Source organism: Esox lucius, chromosome 11 (genome assembly GCF_011004845.1).
Source record: "Esox lucius isolate fEsoLuc1 chromosome 11, fEsoLuc1.pri, whole genome shotgun sequence".
Lineage (NCBI taxonomy): Eukaryota > Metazoa > Chordata > Actinopteri > Esociformes > Esocidae > Esox > Esox lucius.
The window spans coordinates 25,437,887-25,457,439 of NC_047579.1; the positions used below are offsets into that span (position 1 = coordinate 25,437,887).

General features: G+C 41.0%; 1 protein-coding gene across 1 annotated transcript in view; it reads left to right on the forward strand.

Annotated features, from left to right (window-relative positions):
* The window catches only part of tmem104 (transmembrane protein 104), a 74,376-nt gene that overhangs the window by 26,533 nt on the left and 28,290 nt on the right, over positions 1-19,553 (forward strand). The window lies entirely within an intron of this gene.

Here is a 19,553-nt window from a genome sequence, read left to right on the forward strand (position 1 = left end):
TAAGCCCTCCACTTCCACAGGACACAGGCTCATAAGTTAAATGGGACAGGTTTACAATAGACTTCTACATTCCGTGACCTTGAGCGGATTGCTTGTATGGCTGTTTGTTGGTGTATTTGTCTGGGTATGCCGTAAGGGACCAAGCTTCCTATTGAAAGAATGTCCCTCATATTGAGCAGTATTCTAAATAGCTGCATAGCAGTACAGTGCCCTGGAGGTCAAATCCTGTTCAGGGCACACCGACAGTGCCCAGGTATTCTGTAGAAGAGTCATGGTAGATGGGGTACAATGGGTTGGGTGACTGTAACCTCAGTCACGGTTTAAGGCCAGAGATTGCGCTCCCCTCCAAGGTTCCGGTAAATTCTTCATGATATAAGTCAGAGAAGACCACTGTCTACTTGAGCTTCGAAACAAATCTTGTTTGTTAAAGACAATAGAGATGTTAAATGAACAATATGAATGAATAGTCCAGAGTAGAAACGTCGCATGGTAAAGGCACCCTTCATGAAACATCATGTGAAAAAGTACATCCCCTGGAAGGTTGTCTTTTTTCTTCAGGTTTGGACGCATTTATACATTAGCTAAATTCCAACACAAATTAATTAAGGTAACCCAACTTAACAAATCAAAAATTGTTTTACTTTGAAACCATTTATGGAATAAAATAATAATACAATTTATTTATACAGAAAAAGTTCCTTTGCCGTCACATAAATGTGTAATGTGCAGATTAGTTGCTTCGGAGGGTTCAACCTTTTCAAAAAAGATTGAAACTTGGTCTGGTTTGTCACATCAAGGTCAGTAGATCAATCCGAGGACTTCAGAAGAAAGAATATTGATTCCTATGATTCTTGGAGGGGTTACGAAACCATTTCCAAGAAATTTGAAGTGCATCATTTCACTGTCTGACCGGTCATTTACAAAGTCCAAACCACTTGCAGTCAACATAGGACAGGTCGTCCCGCCAAATTCAGGCCAAGAACTGACTGAAAGAGAAGAATTCTCTAAGAACCAACAACAAGGGATTAATAGGCCTCTTTTGTCACAGTCAGTGTCAAAGGCAATAAGTCAACTGTCAGAAACAGACTGCCCAAACTTGGCCTGCATGGGGTTTCAGGAAGGAATCTTTGTTTTGGTGTTATGGTTTAGGGCTGCTTTGCTTTGAGAATGTGTGGCCATCTGTCAATAACCTGAACTGTACATGAAGGTACATATGGCTCAAAAGAAGGCCAGAACAGAATTACTCAACAGAAGAAAATGATGTTCTATGTAAGTGGATTTCAGGTGCTTTTTGATGAACACTTTGTGTTATTTATTAAATTAGGTTACTTTTATCTGTCTGTAGTGTTGTAGTGAAGATTTCTTAACCATATATCCAAATAAAATAAAAGACAACTTTCAAGGAGATTCTCTTTTTCACATGACTATCTTGAGCATGGCAAATCATTGTGGTCAATTGCTACATGACCATCGCCCTGCATTCAGTGGCAGCGGTTGCGCCAAACTTTATAACTGACGTCTGACTTCCTTTACTAGACACCCAACAAAGAGTTTTTCTCAGATGGAATTGGACTCAACAGGATTACTGTAGTGCGTTTGAAGAGTTCTGCTGGTTATGATTAATCGCTAAATATAGAGGTATCAGACGATAGGTGGCAAAATATCATCTAACATATACGCCTGGGCCCTCTACTCCCCTCACCTCTTCCCTCGTCAATGTCTGATACCATCTTCTGGCTTCTGTCACCGGTTTTCACGTTGCACTCCAGTTTTAATTGCGTGGAGACTAGATGGTTGTCTCATGGGCCATATGCCTAATTAACAGTAGCGTTTGAACGTGTCTCAGTTCCATCCATAGAGGGCTGTGTATGACAAAGATGAGTGATCTGCTTTTTCTCACTCTTTGGCGCTTCCCACAGCCACAAGCTTATGTAGGCTTATGTAGACATTGGCTTGCTTGGCCAAAGTGAGAGTGAAGCCAATGGAACAAAAATAAAGTGTTTCTATTGGCCTCGTCAAACATGACACGATACTTTGAGCAGTCCCTGACGGTGACTGTCTGTGTGGGTGTTCTAGGTGTGCTTGAGTGTATTTGGGATGGCCGTAACAGCTCAAGTTTCTTGTGGCAAGTAGGTATGCGAGGGCACGTGTCCCAGACAACGTGGTGTACTGGCTGGGTCCACTCAGATGCGCCGAATCCTCTCTGATCGGTTGGCAATGTGTCCGTTGCCCTAGCCTGGCTCACTGGCTTCCTGAAGCCTCCTCCCTCGACGGCTTTTTACATGCAGGCCATGTCCGCCGAGAGAGACACGCTGTTATTTATTCATCCCTGGTTGTTTTATTTCCGCTTTCTTTTTTTTCCCCTGGAAGTGTTCCGTTCACGCTTGCATGATGGCGACCTCGGGGCCTGCAGGGCCGGGAATACATCCACTGTTGATGCCGCAGAGTTCTGACAGTGATGAGTCTATGGCTGTTAGTCACACAGGGGATGGCAAGGCTGCTACAACAAGATAAGCTCTATTTTCTGTCCGATACTGCCTCTGTTTGTCCCCTTTCTCTCTCCTACACACACTGTGGAGAGACCAGTTATTTAGGAATTGTGTGTTTATACAATGCAGCTTATTATTCTTTCCTCCTTGATTTTGAAAATAAGTTGTTTCCGGCTGTTCTTGGATGTGTTCTGCGCGTGATTTCATTTTGAGCGTTGCCCTTGTGCACGTTCGTGGTGATGCCGTTGGGGAGCGTGTTTCTGATTACAAATGTTGAGCCTGTTTCAATCAAACTTGCTTGTAGTTTTAATATTTACTGTCATAGTTTTTTGCGAAAGATTAAAAGTTATACTGTCACTTTCTAATCAGGAGTAGAATTTTTTTTTTTTGATGTATGGAATATATTTTCTAGATTATTCGATTCAGAAAAAGCCATTGGTGTGAATTACATTTTATTGATGAAACGCTGGGTACCATATATTAGTAGGCATTTACTCAGTCTCCTCCGACTGATGAAAAGGTGATTGAAAGGGGCTGACGCAGACTTCAGAACCATTCTGTGGTGCAATACGCATGGGTTTCCTAGATGAAAGTTATCTGTTGAGGGGAGGTCGCTCTTCCACTAGCTTGCTAAGGACTTTCACCACTTCTCTTTTTCACAGGTGGCAGATGAGAGAGGACGGAGAGGATTTAGGATTAACTTTTACTGGATTTAGGAACCCCCCCCCTCCCCCTTTTTACGTATCCCTTTTTTAATCTGACTTCTCTTGTGTGTACGTGCACACAGGTCTGTTTCAGCGCGTATTGGTACATGAGCTTAGCATGCCATGGTGACAGTCTGTAGTGTTCCTTCCGCACACATTCTAACTGACAGGCTGCCTAATGTTTGCATCCCTATATTCCTTAATTCAATTTGTCTCACTAAATTGACTGCGAGGCAAAACATAGCCTGGTTCTTAATTGCTTTCATTTCTTCATTAGAGTTAGGGCTGGGCGTTAGGTGTTTAGTGAATTCCGTTAGGCAATCTCTTGTATTTAGGCGTCTATTTATTTGTTAATTAATTTAGTTTTTTAATTATGGCTGCTGGAAAATGATGTATTCAGGTGATTAATGACGCTGAGGGTACACTCTCATTCATTCTGACAGATGCAAAGTGCCAGATTGGTTGTCATAGGCCCACATGGTGCCGCTCCGTAGGCACCGCCCCCTCTTACACACTTCTCTTCCCATAGATGTTGCCCCTCGTGCCCCTCACCCTCGTCTGCTTTCTCCTCTCATGTGTTTCCTTGCCCCCCATTTTTCTCAGCATGTCCGGTAAATCAATTGACTTATCGCCATCAGCATGGGCTTATACATCTCCAACAGGCTGTATTTTATGGCCTGTATTTTGATTCAGAGTGTACAGTAGGCTTTCCATCCCGATTTAAAAGCTCATCTCTTATCATATTCCCCTTGACAAGCAAGGCAATGAAACAGCCTGTAATATCCGATGATATACGCTACCGTTCAAAATGTTGGGGTCACTTGAAACTTCATGGTTTTCGAAAGAAAAGCAATTTTTTTGTCCTTGTAAAATAGCTATAAATTGTTCAGAACTGTGTAGACATTGTTAATGTTGTAAATGACTATTGTGGCTGGAAACGGCTGATTATTGAGTGTCTATTCTTACTGAGGTCCATTATCAGCAACCATCAGTCCTGTGTTATAATGGCACGTTGTGTTTGCTAATCCAAGTTCATTTTAAAAGGTTAATTAATCATTAGGAAACCCTTTTGCAATTATGTTAGCACAGCTGAAAACTGTTGTGCTGGTTAATGAAGCAAAAAAAACACTAGCCTATAGACTAGTTGCATAAGCAATTGCGGGTTCGATTACAGGCTAAAAATGGCCAGAAACAAATACATTTCTACTGAAACTCGTCAGTATATTCTTGTTCTGTGAAATGAAGGCTATGCCATGTGAGAAATTGCCAAGATACTGAAGATCTCGTACAACGCTGTGTACTCCTCCCTTCACAGAACAGTGCTGACTGGCTCTTACCAGAGTAGAAAGAGGAGTGGGAGGCACCAGTGCACAACTGAGCAAGAGTACAATACATTAGAGTGACTAGTTTAAGAAACAGAAAACTCACAGTTCCTCAACTGGCAGATCATTAAATAGTATTGGTCTCAACGTCAACAGTGAAGAAGCGACTCCGGGATGCTTGCCTTCCAGGCAGAGTTGCCAAGAAAAAGCCACATAGCTGACCAGTAAAAATAAATGTTTAAAATGGGCAAAAGAGCACGCATTGGACAGTGGAAGATTGGAGAAATGTGTTATGGACAGACATCTCAGTTTGAGGTGTTTGGATCATAAAGAACATTTGTGGGACACAGACCAAATGAAAAGATGCTGGAGGAGTACTTGAAGCCATCTCTCAAGCATGGTGGAGGTAATGTAATGGTCTGGGAATGCTTTGGTAGTGGTCAAGTGGGAGATTTGAACAGGGTAAATGGGATCTTGAAGAAGAATGACTAACACTCCATGCCATATCCTGTGGACGGCGCTTGTTTGGAGCCAATTTAGGTCTTCAACCGGACAGTGACCCTAAGCCTAGCACCAAACTATGCAAGAACTATTTCGGGAAGAAGCAGTCAGCTGGTATCTGTCTATAATGGAGTGTCCAGCACAGTCACCAGATCTCAACCCTATTGATCCTAGAAGCTAGAATGCCAAATTTCTGTAAGGCTGTAATTGCTGGAAATGGAGGATTAATTGATGAAAGCAACGTTTGAAGGACACAAACTTGTCGGATGTTTGTTTTCACAGAAAACTTCTATGTGACCCCAAACCTTTGAACAGTAGTGCATTTCTTGGTATAATTGGGCAGTTGTTGGTTCATGGATTCTGATTGGCTAAAATATGTGGTATATCAGACCAAATAGTACTGGCATTACAAAATTAAGTCGGTTCTAGTTAAGTTTGTAAAGGGCTGTGTTAAAAGGGATTAACTAATATCTAAAATGTTTCACAGTTCATGCTGTATATTACTAAGTAATTGTTCAACTGTCTCTATACACACAACTCTCTCCCTGAGAACGCTCAGAGAACAAAAAAAAACGCTTTTTGTGAGATAACAAGCGGCATTGTTTCCGTTACCTTGGACAAATGCCAAATTCCCACTTGTTTGATTCTTTTGAATTTTGAAAAGTGTAAGGGAGGTTTGCTTATTGATTTGCTGACCATTTTGAATTAGAGGAACTACTCTTTCCGGTTCCCGTCATATCTCTTAAAACATATGGACTCAGAAGTCATTGAACATCTGACTAATTATGGAAGACTTTAGGTCTGGGTTTACTGAGATTCTCTCACAATCAAATCAGTGAGGCAAAGGAAAATCAATGTACTGACAAAGCAGAAGTTGGCTAGAAGAAGTTGTCCTGGCCTGTGGGTAGTGGGTCAGAGTTTCTGTGTTTGGAGCCATGTGTCCCTGCTTCGATCTATTGGCCAGCTGGTAGAGACGTGTTGGCTTTAGAGTTCATCATACGTAGACTCCATCCTCCAATCGTAAATGATCCCCTTCCCCACAACCCTGTGTGAACGTTTATGTGCTTCCAGGGTTGAGAATTGATTCTAAATGATCAATGTATTCCTTCTGATAGAGGGAATGGATGCTTGTTGTGTGCAACAAGGACTGACAATTGATTGCAAGCTTCACAGACATTTTACAACTGCCCAAACATATCTAGCCTGGTTAACAGTAGTCACAATCCACAGTTTTCTTACACACCAGAAAATGGCAAAATAGTAGAACCAACTCACCTAATTTTATGCTTATAGACTAAATATCATATGTTCTTTGGCTGTATTAAATACATTATTCGTACACTTTTATTTGTATTAAAAAGTTATACAATCATCATAATATTATAATGGAGATATCGGGTACAGAGATCTCTCATCTCAATATATCTTACCAGTCACCACAAACATCTAGGAATGTTATTAATAGACTTCTAACACACTAATTATGGTGATTTAAAAACATTAAATACTAACGATTTTGATTTAAAAATGAAATAAAATTGCAGGCATTGTAGCCTAATCCTTTAATAGGCCTACTGTATGTTTTGACTAGGGTTCAGTTTGGTAGAAAGCAAATCAATGGACTTGGCATTTAATCAAATCTGGTGTCGTGTGTAGCCATCGTCAATCTGGTTAACCACTCGTTAGTTCGCGGGCAGATCTTTCCATGCAAAATGTCAATATCTTGTCAAGAATGATCGATGGCTCAAACAGAGGAATTCCAACACTAGGGCTACAATTAACATATGGGCCTGTATGTCCACATTGTGGCTTCCATGGATTACAAACTCGCTCCACCGTGCCTGTATAAATCAGAAGAGTCGCATCTACCCGCTCTCTCCCTTTCCTCTCTGTTTCCCTGGGAAGTTGAATGGAAACTAGTGACCTTGGATGAATTGTTATTTAACAAATTCGATCATTCATCGTCATTACTAAGAAATGCCATTGAATGGAAGTCCAGGCATGTTGGTTTCTCAATCTGAAATCGGTCTGGGAATAAAGATTAATATCTCAAACAAATGGCTGGGGATCTTGGGACTGGGGATTGGGAGTAGTAATCCTTGTTCTGCTATTTTATAGTGGGTGGATTACAGTTGTCCAGGCTGCGAAGCCACATGGGTCATTCCCGTAACCGTTGAGATTTCACTTTGGGTGGTCTCTGACTTTTCGTCTGTTAACCCTGTCAACCCGCACCCAAACACCAGCCCAATGGCCAGTATGCTGAACAAAACACCAAGCGGCTTTCTTGCAAAAGCAGTCATATGGTTTGCTACTCTAATTTGAATTCAGTCCCAGTAACAGGCTTGTCCAAAAGCACCATGACATCTGTGTGCGGGTAGTATCTAACTGAACCCCCCCCCCCCTCCCAAAATGGGGTAAGCAATATGGCGATTAATTATTCACATGGAGGCATGGATCAGAGGGTTATGTCGCCCAACTGGGAGAAATGCTCACAGTGATTAACCAGACCAACAGATTGACTCGAAAAGACGTTATGATGATGCAAGCTAATGCTAATCATAGACTGTTACATACAAAAGTACAAAAAATATCAAGGTGGATTTTTTGTTTTTACAGATACTGTCAGTCTTGTAAGTTTTGTTTGGAAAAAAATTACTGGAACATTCCATGCTCACACCATATCTAAACTCCAAAATGTTTTATGTACTGTCTAGCTAAGGAGCTAGTTCCATAATGTTTTATCAACAACAGCACAATTGTCAGTCTTCTCCACCAGATTGGTGACTGTAGTCCCATGGAGATGGCGCTGATGGAGGTCAGGAGTGATTCCCATCGCCCAAATTCCATTCACCTCGCCGCCGCACATAGAATGGGCCCTTGCCCATGTGTTTAGGTCACCTATCAGATTACATCTTTGGTTATGTTTGGTCTCTTCCCTCCATTAGTGCTGTAGTAGTATCTGGAAAAGTGTGCAGCTTTTGAGCTTGGGCTGTAGAATAAATCGTGGGGTATGTATCTTTCATCAGCTTTGGCACCTTTGCAGTTTCTCATTTCAGACTTATCGTTTATTGTGTTTCTCTCAAGTTTGTGATTGCTGCAGGTTTGGCATAACTCAAACTGTTATCTGATATTGATGCAGGAAATAGTTGTTTACTAAGACTGTCATTGTCGTTGTCATCAAATGCAAAAGGCTCCTAGTCATTGAGGGTGTCACTCCACAGGAACAAAATCGTCAGCACACCACAGAAAGAGAAGGAAAGCAGAATGATTCATGCCACTTCTCCACAACTGAGTTTTATCACACTGCTGATACATTTATTACATAGAGCTTGAAACGTAAGCACTTTCTTGCTGAGAAAAGAACATAAACAGTATAAATTCCATTTAGTCAGTCAGTATACCAGGAGCAGAGTGAGAGGAAGAAATCAGTAGAATTATAGATATAGATATATAGATATAATATATATAAATGAATTCAGTAGAGCAGCTTGAACATATAATTAAATAAATAATGAAGTCTCTAGAGCAGCTTGAGTGTAGAATTAAAGGAATAAATGCTGTCTGTAGGGCCGATTGAACATCAATTTAAATCAGTGAAGTCTTTAGGGCAGCTTGAACAGAATTAAATGAGTGAATTCAGTCAGTAGACCAGCTTCAACAAAGAACTAAACCAATGAATTAAGACAGTAGAGCAGATTGAATGCAGAATTAAAGAAAATAAAGTTGAAGGTGTGATTATATGCTTCAAAACCACGTGCATGTCAGTCTTCCAACTACATGGAAATCAAGCAGTATATTCACCTTTGGTTTTCCCTCACATATTCATGTCAGAAAGAGCTTTGCTTTCCATGTCTCTTTGACAGTCCGAAATAAGTCTACATCAGTGCTTTGCTGACCTGTGGGAAATGTCGGTGTGCACTGGCCCATATTAATAACAGAAGCAAAATTAAGTTCAGTGAACACAGGCGTTGCTGCCTGCTAGGTATTTGAAAGGACATGTTTTCAGTGTTATCGTTTCTAAGGATGACAATTTCTGACCCGGAATGTTAGTGACATTGTCATTAAGTCTCAGTCACAAACCATGAATGAATCAACCGTTGATTAGTGAGGGCTGATCTTACCTTAAGGCTGTGTTTATATCCTCCTGTCACCGAAATGTAGAAAGTCGTACCACCGCGCCACCAAGCCTCACAGTGTTGTGTTGTCAGAATACAGTAAGCCCTACTTGGTGTCAAATGTCACCTGTCAATCCAGTCTGATCTGTGGTCTAAAAGTGAAGCTCAGTGTTCAAGACAGGACATGAGATGTCTGCGAGGACCGTCATCTGTGGTGTTATGACTCATTAACCAAAGACACACTAACTCCAAATATCAGAACTGTCCATCTGAAGCTCTGAATTGTCAGTGTTTATTTTATTTTGTCTTCCTTTTGCCAATTTCACCTGCTTGCCCCCCTTTTCCAGACTCTTTATCCCACTCCTTCCATTTTAAGTGAAGTTTGATGTGCTGCGTGTATTCTTTGGCTTGAGACTAGTATGAATCTCAATTGCCTTATAGGGAATTTGTTGGTATTGGAAACATGTTTACTTTGCCAGAGCAAATTGATAATAAGAACAATTATAATTATCAAAAGTAAAATAAAATAAATATTAAGATATAAAATAAAATCAAATTCATATATTCTGACAATCTTTAAAAGGGAGCTTAGGTGGTGGGTTTGGTCAGAGGGGTGTCAGAGGGCGTAGATAGGCACACATTGATGGGCGACATTGAATTCTACAAATTCTCCAAGGATATGTTGGTTATTTTAATGCTAATTTCCTGAAATTGATGAAAATTCCCATAATGTTGACAGGGTTACTAATAGCTAAATTAGTAATAAATTACTTGTTTTAATGAGAATATATTGAATAAATACCCTTTAACAGTAGAACCGCCAGGCCTTTTTGACCCCCTGTGTCCACCAGAGTTGAATGCCGTTTGGCGTCATTAGCATACGAATCGTCCTTATTAGCGCGGACATTCTCCTCCCCAGCATCGCCATCCAGCCAGACAATCAGTTCATCTACTGGGTCGTTATCAACTATATAGAATAGTCTGATGTTTGTTTTAAATGGTAAATTATTTGTTTTAAATTGCTTGTTTGTTTTAAATGGTTAATGAATTTGTGTTTGTGTTGACGGTCTCATCAGATGGAAAAAAACAACAACAAAAAACGATTATTACATTAAACACAGGCTATAGTATTTTTATTAGTTTATTAGGCCCTACAAATGTACAAAATGAAAATAACACAACATCCATTAGAATTTAGCTTTCATTTTGATCTCATTTTGAGGTTTTATTAAACTTTTTTATGTTTTTCCTAATAAAAAGAGTAATGTGTAATACGTTTTTTAGATTGTTAATTTGTGATTGGTAACGAACATCTTTATTTCGTTTCGTGAATAATTATGTAGCCTAATGCATTTGCAGAATCTTAATGTATTTTCTAAATTTTCTTCTTGGTCTGGCTGAAAAAAAAACATTTAAAAGCCCCTTAAGGGTTTCTATTGCCGAAAAATCCCTGAAGAAATGTTATACGTGAAATTATTCACTAGATCTGTCTTGTAAAGAATTGGCAGATAATGAATGAATGATTAGGGAAAATAAACTGTAACATAATTTTACATTTGTGCCCTTCAGTTATGCCCTTTTATCCTTCTAAAGCTTCACGTATCTTGCTGCAATGAATGCACATTGCATTGTTTTGCGTAAGAGTTATGGGAGTTATCGATGTTTTATTTGTTTTCAAATTATTGGTGGATCCGTGGGAAAAACTTCTTAATTGTCATCATACATTTGAAAGTGCAGAATGGAAAGTGCAGCTCAGTTTTCACCAATTTTTGGGGGGACGGTTGGCCTTTAGCCTATCATATCTTGAGCATATGGCAACCTAGGAATCAAGGCCATGCTCACAGAGTCTGTACATGGTGAAGGCTTTTTATGTTGGGTAAATCGCTGTGATAATGTATTCTGCCAGTCTGTCTTAGTTTTCCCAGTGTGTCAAATTGTTCTCTTTTTGTGTTCTAAAGATTTGGTTCTGTCTAACTGTGTTGCCTTCCTGGTGCTCTGTGGGGTTTGGTTTGTGAACAGAGCCACAAGAACAGCTGGCTGAGGAGGCATTTCTTTGCAGATTAATCTCTTTGTAGATCAGGGCTTTGTATGATAGGTTTGTGAATTGCTTTCATTTAGAATTTTTTTTTTCTCAAATTTGTGTTTATAGTCCTATTTTGGATTGCATTATAGCAGTGTTTTTTATTGTATTCTGAATACACTTTTGTATACACATTTGCTTGTCTCAGTTTGTGATTCATTTGCTTGGTAAGTGGGCTGCAGACCTCGATCGTGTCGGGCAATGGCTCATGACAGATCCTTATTTGGATTTCCAGTGTTGTTGGTTTTGACACCGCAGAAGGCTCTTGCCTTGTTTGTCTTCTTGTTCATAGCCTTGTTGAAATTACCTGTGGTAGCCTGACTGACTCATCCCTCAGCCCTGAGGAAAGACATCTGTGTGTTTATTGCCAACTTTAACTGCACCCTTGTCGTTTACTTTGTAATATTGTCTTTCTGCCTGGCTCTATCTCGGTCTGTCTCTACAACCCGCTCCCTCCTCCTCTTAAGTCCCTGCCAGCTCTGGTTCTGAGTCACCATACAGCACATGGCACCTGATGCCCCCTTGCTCACCCGCTGTGTTCCTCCTCTCCTTACACTGTACCCTAACTGTGCCTCTCTCTGCCAGCCCTACCATCCGGTCCCGGCCTTGGCATGACTGGCTAATGTGATGCCATATTCCATTTCCCATCCCCCTCGTCATTACTTTCACAAACCGTTTTGACAAAACTGTTTCTAAAAAAAAGAAAGTCCCTGCGTTTCGGTGTTGCCGTTTCTCCGGCTGTGGTTGTGTCCCCTGCGGCCTGCTGGTGTGCATGTCGTGGCGGGAGGTTGCAATTGGTTTGAGGAGAGGTCTTGATTCATGTGTTGTCCTGCGTGCTGGTGACTGCCTGAAAAGGGTACTAATCATCTGCCAGCCCAGAAGCGCTGGGCCTGGCCCTCTAAACAAGCAGATACACTTAACACAGATCACCCCACATCTGGGCATCCCACTGACTTAACACAAGTCCAGCACCTCTCTAATCAGCTTCAACCTCTCCTCGTGTGTAAGGACCATATGTTGCCTTCAGCTATGTTAGGAGTGAATTCCTTTTGATACGTGGTCTTCACATTCATGGTGAATCTATATGTTTATTCTGGGTATTGTTCCCAGTTTGGACGGTAACGTGCTCGATTGTTGGCCGCCACATCCGCCTCTGAAATGGGAGCTACCGTAGGCTGTTGGGAGTGAGCTCTCCGGTCCCCGGTTGACATCTTTTATTGACAGAAGACTGGTGTATCCCGTTTAGTTTTGTGTAAAAAAAAATGTTTTGTTGTTTTATCTATTGACACTTATTTTTTAGATTCAGCCCTGTAAATATTATTTGATTGACATGCATGGAGATGGCGACAGAAGCCCCGACTCCTTTAATACAAGCACTTTCAAACGTCCTCGATTTTACTTTGAGAATTTGGTGTGTGTGTGTGTGTGTGTGTGTAAGGAGGCGAGGGAACCCCCATCTCTTCAGGCCCAGAATGGTGACAGGCCATCACTAGGTGGTAGATGAATGAAGGGCATCATCAAGCCCATGATGGACTGTTTTCTGGCTTGAGGATGAAGCATGACACATGAGCGCACTTCTAACCACAGTAGGGGAAACAAAACCCTGACTCCGATGACCGTTCGAACAATGAAGCACAACTTCCTGTCACTCAACCGCAGGCGACTTTGTTTCTGACACGCCGCTTTCCACCACGCCCTGTCTGTTACACCTTAATGTGTATATCAGACACCCACAGCCTGTATCGAACGCGATTCAAATTGGTATCGGACACCCACAGCCTGTATCGAACACGATTCAAATTGGTATCAGACACCCATTGCCTGTATCGAACGAGATTCAAATTGGTATCAGACACCCACAGCCTGTATCGAACGAGATTCAAATTGGTATCAGACACCCACAGCCTGTATCGAACGCGATTCAAATTGGTATCAGACACCCACAGACGGTATCGAACGCGATTCAAATTGGTATCAGACACCCACAGACGGTATCGAACGCGATTCAAATTGGTATCAGACACCCACAGACGGTATCGAATGCGATTCAAATTGGTATCAGACACCCACAGCCTGTATCGAACGCGATTCAAATTGGTAACAGACACCCATAGCCTGTATCGAATGCAATTTAAATTGGTATCAGACACCCATAGCCTGTATCGAACAAGATTTCTAATTGGTTTCGTCTATCGTCATGTGGGATTGAAATAGTCTTACTCCATATATCTGGAAATAATAGGGTCTTAAATAAGTCCGGTCTCACTCTGATGCATTCTAGGCATTAGTATTCAGCCAGCTCTCCAGCCTTTCCAGTGCCCTGTGAATATTGTCCATGTGCAGGTAGAGGCTGTCCGTACATTATCTAGCTGTACATCAACTGACCTGTCTCAATTATCTCACCGACATGGAACTTTGTGTTCCGCCCTCACAACCTATTGGCCCACTCTTCATGTTCCCCACAGATGCAAACGGTGGGGGGAGGGACCATCTGATGGTCTGATTATCTTTATTAATAATTTTCTTTTTTAATAAAAAGGTTATGTACTCATAAAGGTTAAAGGTTATGGACTCATATCCCAACCAGCCACTGCAAAAATACTATTGGATCTGCTCTTCTCTTGGTTCTCCCTTGGTTCCTCCGTTTCTAGGGCAGATTTTCCCAGCCACCGTGCTTCGACATAATTTCAACGGCTCTGTAGGGTTTATCAAAACGGCTTTATGAACTCTAAATGTGATCGACAGGTGGGGTCCTGGAGATGGAGATTGAGACTTGAGCAGGTCAGATCTGTGTGGAACCTCTTCCTCCGTCTGTGCCTCACAGATCCCCCCCCCCCCCCCCCCGATCTGTCCAACGTAGGTCTCCTGATTGAGCTCTCACCCCCCAGGCCGGCCTGTCAGATTATAGTGTGTGCCATAGCCCTGCGGGCTCCTCTTCAGATGACACAGCGCTGAAGTGACTGGCCTTGATCAGTCGTCACTCAAGCTCCTCTGTGAGACATGGGATTGTCAGGGAGAAGGGGATAGATGGAGGGGGGAAGGGCTAAATGAGCAAGTGTTCGTCAACCAATGAAACGTGCATTCAAACGGCTCGGCAGGTACCAGAGTGGTTAGAGCTTCTGACTCGTTACTGAAAAGATGAGTAGATCAAATCCCAGAGCTGTCAGAGTTAAAATATGAGCATGACAGCTGGCCCTAATTGCTCCCTAGGACATTGCTGTGACCAAGTGTTTTTAGTTTATTCACCTTGTAAAGTAAGAAGAAAAAAAATATACTCACAATTATACTGCAATTTGGCGTCTTGGTGTACATTGACATAAACGGGGAATACCTCCAGCAGGACTTGGATCTTTTCTCCTTTTTCTCCTGTTTTCCATACGTCATTCGACCTTATAATGACTACAAAAAGGGGCCTGACACCCACCATTGCATATTGTTGTAGTTAGTAAAGGATATGGTTATGGCATATTGTTGTAGTTAGTAAAGGATATGGTTATGGCATATTGTTGTAGTTAGTAAAGGATATGGTTAGGGCATATTGTTGTAGTTAGTAAAGGATATGGTTAGGGCATATTGTTGTAGTTAGTAAAGAATATGGTTAGGGCATATTGTTGTAGTTAGTAAAGGATATGGTTAGGGCATATTGTAGTAGTTAGTAAAGGATATGGTTATAGCATATTGTATTAGTTTGTAAAGGATATGGTTAGGGCATATTGTTGTAGTTAGTAAAGGATATGGTTAGGGCGTATTGTTGTAGTTAGTAAAGGATATGGTTAGGGCATATTGTTGTAGTTAGTAAAGGATATGGTTAGGGCTTATTGTTGTAGTTAGTAAAGGATATGGTTAGGGCTTATTGTTGTAGTTAGTAAAGGATATGGTTAGGGCATATTGTTGTAGTTAGTAAAGGATATGATTAGGAATCCTGAAACAATATATTCTTTAACTATTTGATTGTTTATTTTCCCTTTTTCTGAGAAATTTGTCACTATTAGGCCTGTCGCTCATCATACACTGATATATTTTCAGGTTCTGACCACCAGATGTCACTGTCTCTGCTAAACCAGCTGACTCTCTTACCTAGACAGTTTGCAAGTAACTTCACTTACATTTCTAGATTAGATTTGTATTGCTTGAGATTTGGAATGAGGAAGAGAGAATCCCACTGTCATAAGTTTTTATTTATTTTTGATTTTCTTTTTTTCCGGATGACTTGCAATTAGACCTGTGCTGTTAGACCAGTCCTGGTAAACAAGCATTTCTCTTGATCTGATTCATGATGTGTATTTTGTCTTCCAGGCCATTATTATGGTTACTGACTACAGGTATAGCATCTTTATTTGGTCACACTGTCACAGAGTTTCTTTTTCTCATAGGAAATCTCATTAAATTTTTCTGATTTATCATATCCTGGTAAGCAAAGCTTTACTTAGTGTTCTAGATAAGCCTCAATTAAGATATGACAAAAAATTATGGTTTATGCAGTGAGGTTGGCTAACAAATGTCCAAAATTCCTGGCCTAAGTAGAAGGTTGTTTTTTGAGCGGCAGATTTGATATCGCCTCTTTTTTTTCATGCGCAATAATCCACCCTGCATATCAGCAAATCCTATATGTCCTTGTGGATGTACATGGAACATGAGTGGAAACAATTTTTTATTTTAAATGGTACCTTGCCTAATTAACATGAATAATTTAATGACATATGGGCTAACGTTTTTCAGTGGAAGCATATCTCGATGAAAAACTTATTTTCTTCCACATCCATCATTTTTCACAGTGCCTCAGTTATTTAGCTTATTTTAGCCTTTTAAAGTATTTTTTTGATAATGAGATCAACATATGGAACTATGACTAGCAGAGTCCCTCTCAATTTTTCAGACATTTCTGAAGCTGTAGTGCTCTTCACTCCTCAAATTAGCTAAAAGTCTACAATAAAATACTAAGTGACCACAAGTTGTGGCTTCGTTCATTCTAAACAGCCATGCAGTTGACAGGCATTTTTAATTCTGAATCTCTGAAACATTTTGTTTGTTGCAGCTTATTTGAGTGCTTCTGCATTCAGAAGGACATGCCTACAGTATACCGACATTATTGCTGTATATATTCAGCTTATATAGGTTGCAGTAGAGCGGTATGAAAACACTGCATCCCGCTGCCCCATGGTGCAGAATCTGGAGACATTCCAGCAGGCAAATGATAGAATTGGCATTCAAATGGAGGCCATCCATTTCCTGCAGGAAAGTGACAAGCTATTTATATCCTTGTGCTGCAGGAATAAATACATTCCTGTGAGAAAAGGGGTCGCATTAAGATGCCAGATATATATGTTAAGAAGAATGTGGAAATTGATTTATGTGGAAAATCCTCCTTCTAGTCGGAGCTTGTTTTCCTTTTGGGGGTACAAAGCCTGTTAGTGGAGGAAAAGGGCTCTCACAAGTTGTGGGGTAGGGCCCCTGTTTTCTCTGGAACTTTTGACTGGCCCGTTACTGACAGTCTCCATGTGCTGTTGGGGGAGGGCAACTTTAAAAGCATTGTCAAGGATTTGGCATATCCTTTACATTAGGTCTGTTACATGCCAGTTTACAGGGTTCTTAATGGCCCACAGTAGACAAATTACATTTGAAGCAGAGATCTAAAATATAGAACACAGGTAAAAGAGAAATGGAGAGAAACAAATAATGAACCTCCTATTGATTTGACAAAAGCTTATGCTCTACATGCGGGTAGAATGCACTTTCTCGCCATGATTTCCCTTCAAAGTTGTCTGTCTGTGAACTTGTGACATTGTGTTAATGCTTCATAGCCAGAGCTGCTTAATGCTCAGCCTGACCGGGGATGTGGTCCAGGGCCCCAGCTGGCAGGGGCCCCAGACAACTGGCTGACCTGGAATGTAGCCCAGGGCCCCAGCTGGCAGGGGCCCCAGACAACTGGATAAAAATCTACATATATACAGGTGCCGGTCATAAAATTAGACTATCATAAAAAAGTTGATTTATTTCAGTAATTTCATTCAAAAAGTGAAACTTGTATATTATATTAATTCATTACACACAGGCTGATATATTTCAAATGTTTATTTATTTTAAGTGGGATGATTATAACTGACAACTGATGAATATCCCAAATTCAGTATCTCAGAAAATTTGAATATTACTTAAAGACCACAAAAAAATTACAAAAGAAATATTTTTTGAAATGTTGGCCAACCGAAAAGTATGAACATGAAAAATATGAGCATGTACAGCACTCAATACTTAGTTGTGGCTCCTTTTGCCTGAATTACTGCAGCAATGCGGCGTGGCATGGAGTCGATCAGTCTGTGACACTGCTCAGGTGTTATGAGAGACCAGGTTGCTCTGATAGTGGCCTTCAGCTCTTCTGCATTGTTGGGTCTGGCATATCACATCTTCCTCTTCACAATACCCCATAGATTTTCTATAGGGTTAAGGTCAGGTGAGTTTGCTGGCCAATTAAGAACAGGGATACCATGGTCCTTAAACCAGGTACTGGTAGCTTCGGCACTGTGTGCAGGTGCCAAGTCCTGTTGGAAAATGAAATCTGCATCTCCATAAAGTTGGTCAGCAGCAGGAAGCATGAAGTGCTATTAAACTTCCTGGTAGATGGCTGTGTTGTCCTTGAACATCAGAAAACACAGTGGACCAACACCAGCAGATGACATGGCACCCCAAACCATCACTGACTGGAAACTTTACACTGGACTTCAAGCAACGTGGATTATGTGCCCCTCCTCTCTTCCTCCAGACTCTGAGACCTTGATTTCCAGAGGAAATGCAAAATGTACTTTCATCAGAGAACATAACTCAGCAGCAGCCCAGTCCTTTTTGTCTTTAGCCCAGGCGAGACGCTTCTGATGCTGTGTCTTGTTCAAGAGTGGCTTGACACAAGGAATGTGACAGCTGAAACCCATGTCTTGCATATGTCTGTGCGTGGTGGTTCTTGAAGCACTGACTCCAGCTGCAGTCCACTCTTTGTGAATCTCCCCCACATTTTTGAATGGATTTTGTTTAACAATCCTCTCCAGGGTGCAGTTATCCCTATTGCTTGTACACTTTTTTCTACCACATCTTTCCCTTCCCTTCGCCTCTCTATTAATGTGCTTGGACACAGAGCTCTGTGAACAGCCAGCCTCTTTAGCTATGACCTTTTGTGTCTTGCCCTCCTTGTGCAAGGTGTCAATGGTCGTCTTTTGGACAGCTATCAAGTTAGCAGTCTTCCCCATGATTGTGTTACCTACAGATCTAGACTGAGAGACCATTTAAAGGCCTTTGCAGGTGTTTTGGGTTAATTAGCTGATTAGAGTGTGGTACCAGATGACTTCAATATTGGACCTTTTCACAATATTCAAATTTTCTGAGATACTGAATTTGGGGTTTTCATTCGTTGTCAGTTATAATCACCAATTAAAAGAAATAAACACTTGAAATATATCAGTCTGTGTGGAATGAATGTATACATTATACAAGTCTCACTTTTTGAATGGAATTACTGAGATAAATCAACTTTTTGATGATATTCTAATTTTATGACCAGCACCTGTATGTATATACACACACACACCAAATATTTGGCTCCTGTATAAAAAGTGTCCAGGTGACCCTAGGCAGCACAGTTTGCTATTTATTTAGTCAATATGGACAGGGCGCATGATAGTAGCCTACCATTCAGACTGACTTTGTCCTGTTTTCATGGAATACAGAATGTCAGGTGGCTAATAATATTTCGGCGTATGCTGCTTCATTTATAACTTGTGCCTGTCGGGAGTGATGTGTTATCATATTTGCTGAATAAATAGCAGAGATTGTGCATTTGCTTTCAGGGAGCACCAGTTGAACAGCACTTGTTATGCATCGTGGTCACTGTTGTGTTACTACGCTATCACATTTCACCACGCATTTAAAAACAATAACCCGCGCACCATATTGCTAAATCAGCCAGTTGATGGTGTGGACGCACTTCTGTGAATCTATATTGTCATGAGAAAGTGTCTAATTTTGACTGTCAGTGTGCTGTCAGTTTCATATCCTTTCCTGCTCCAACTCTGGTGATGCTAAGCAGTTCTTTCTTGTATAGAGCACCAGAATGATGCAGAAATTAGGTGCTATTTTTCTGGATTTTTTAAAATTAAAGATAACAAGCAAGAACATAGAGCTAGAGCATCAGAAATGAACATTTAAACACCACAAATAAACCAATATAAATGAAGATAAATGCGAGCTCAATCCCTTGGAAGCACGCTCCTTGTGACACATGGGAGAGGTGTCAAGGTGCTGTGCTATTTCATCTTAGTGTTGTGTTGCCTGTGTAGCATTTTAAATGCTTTAGG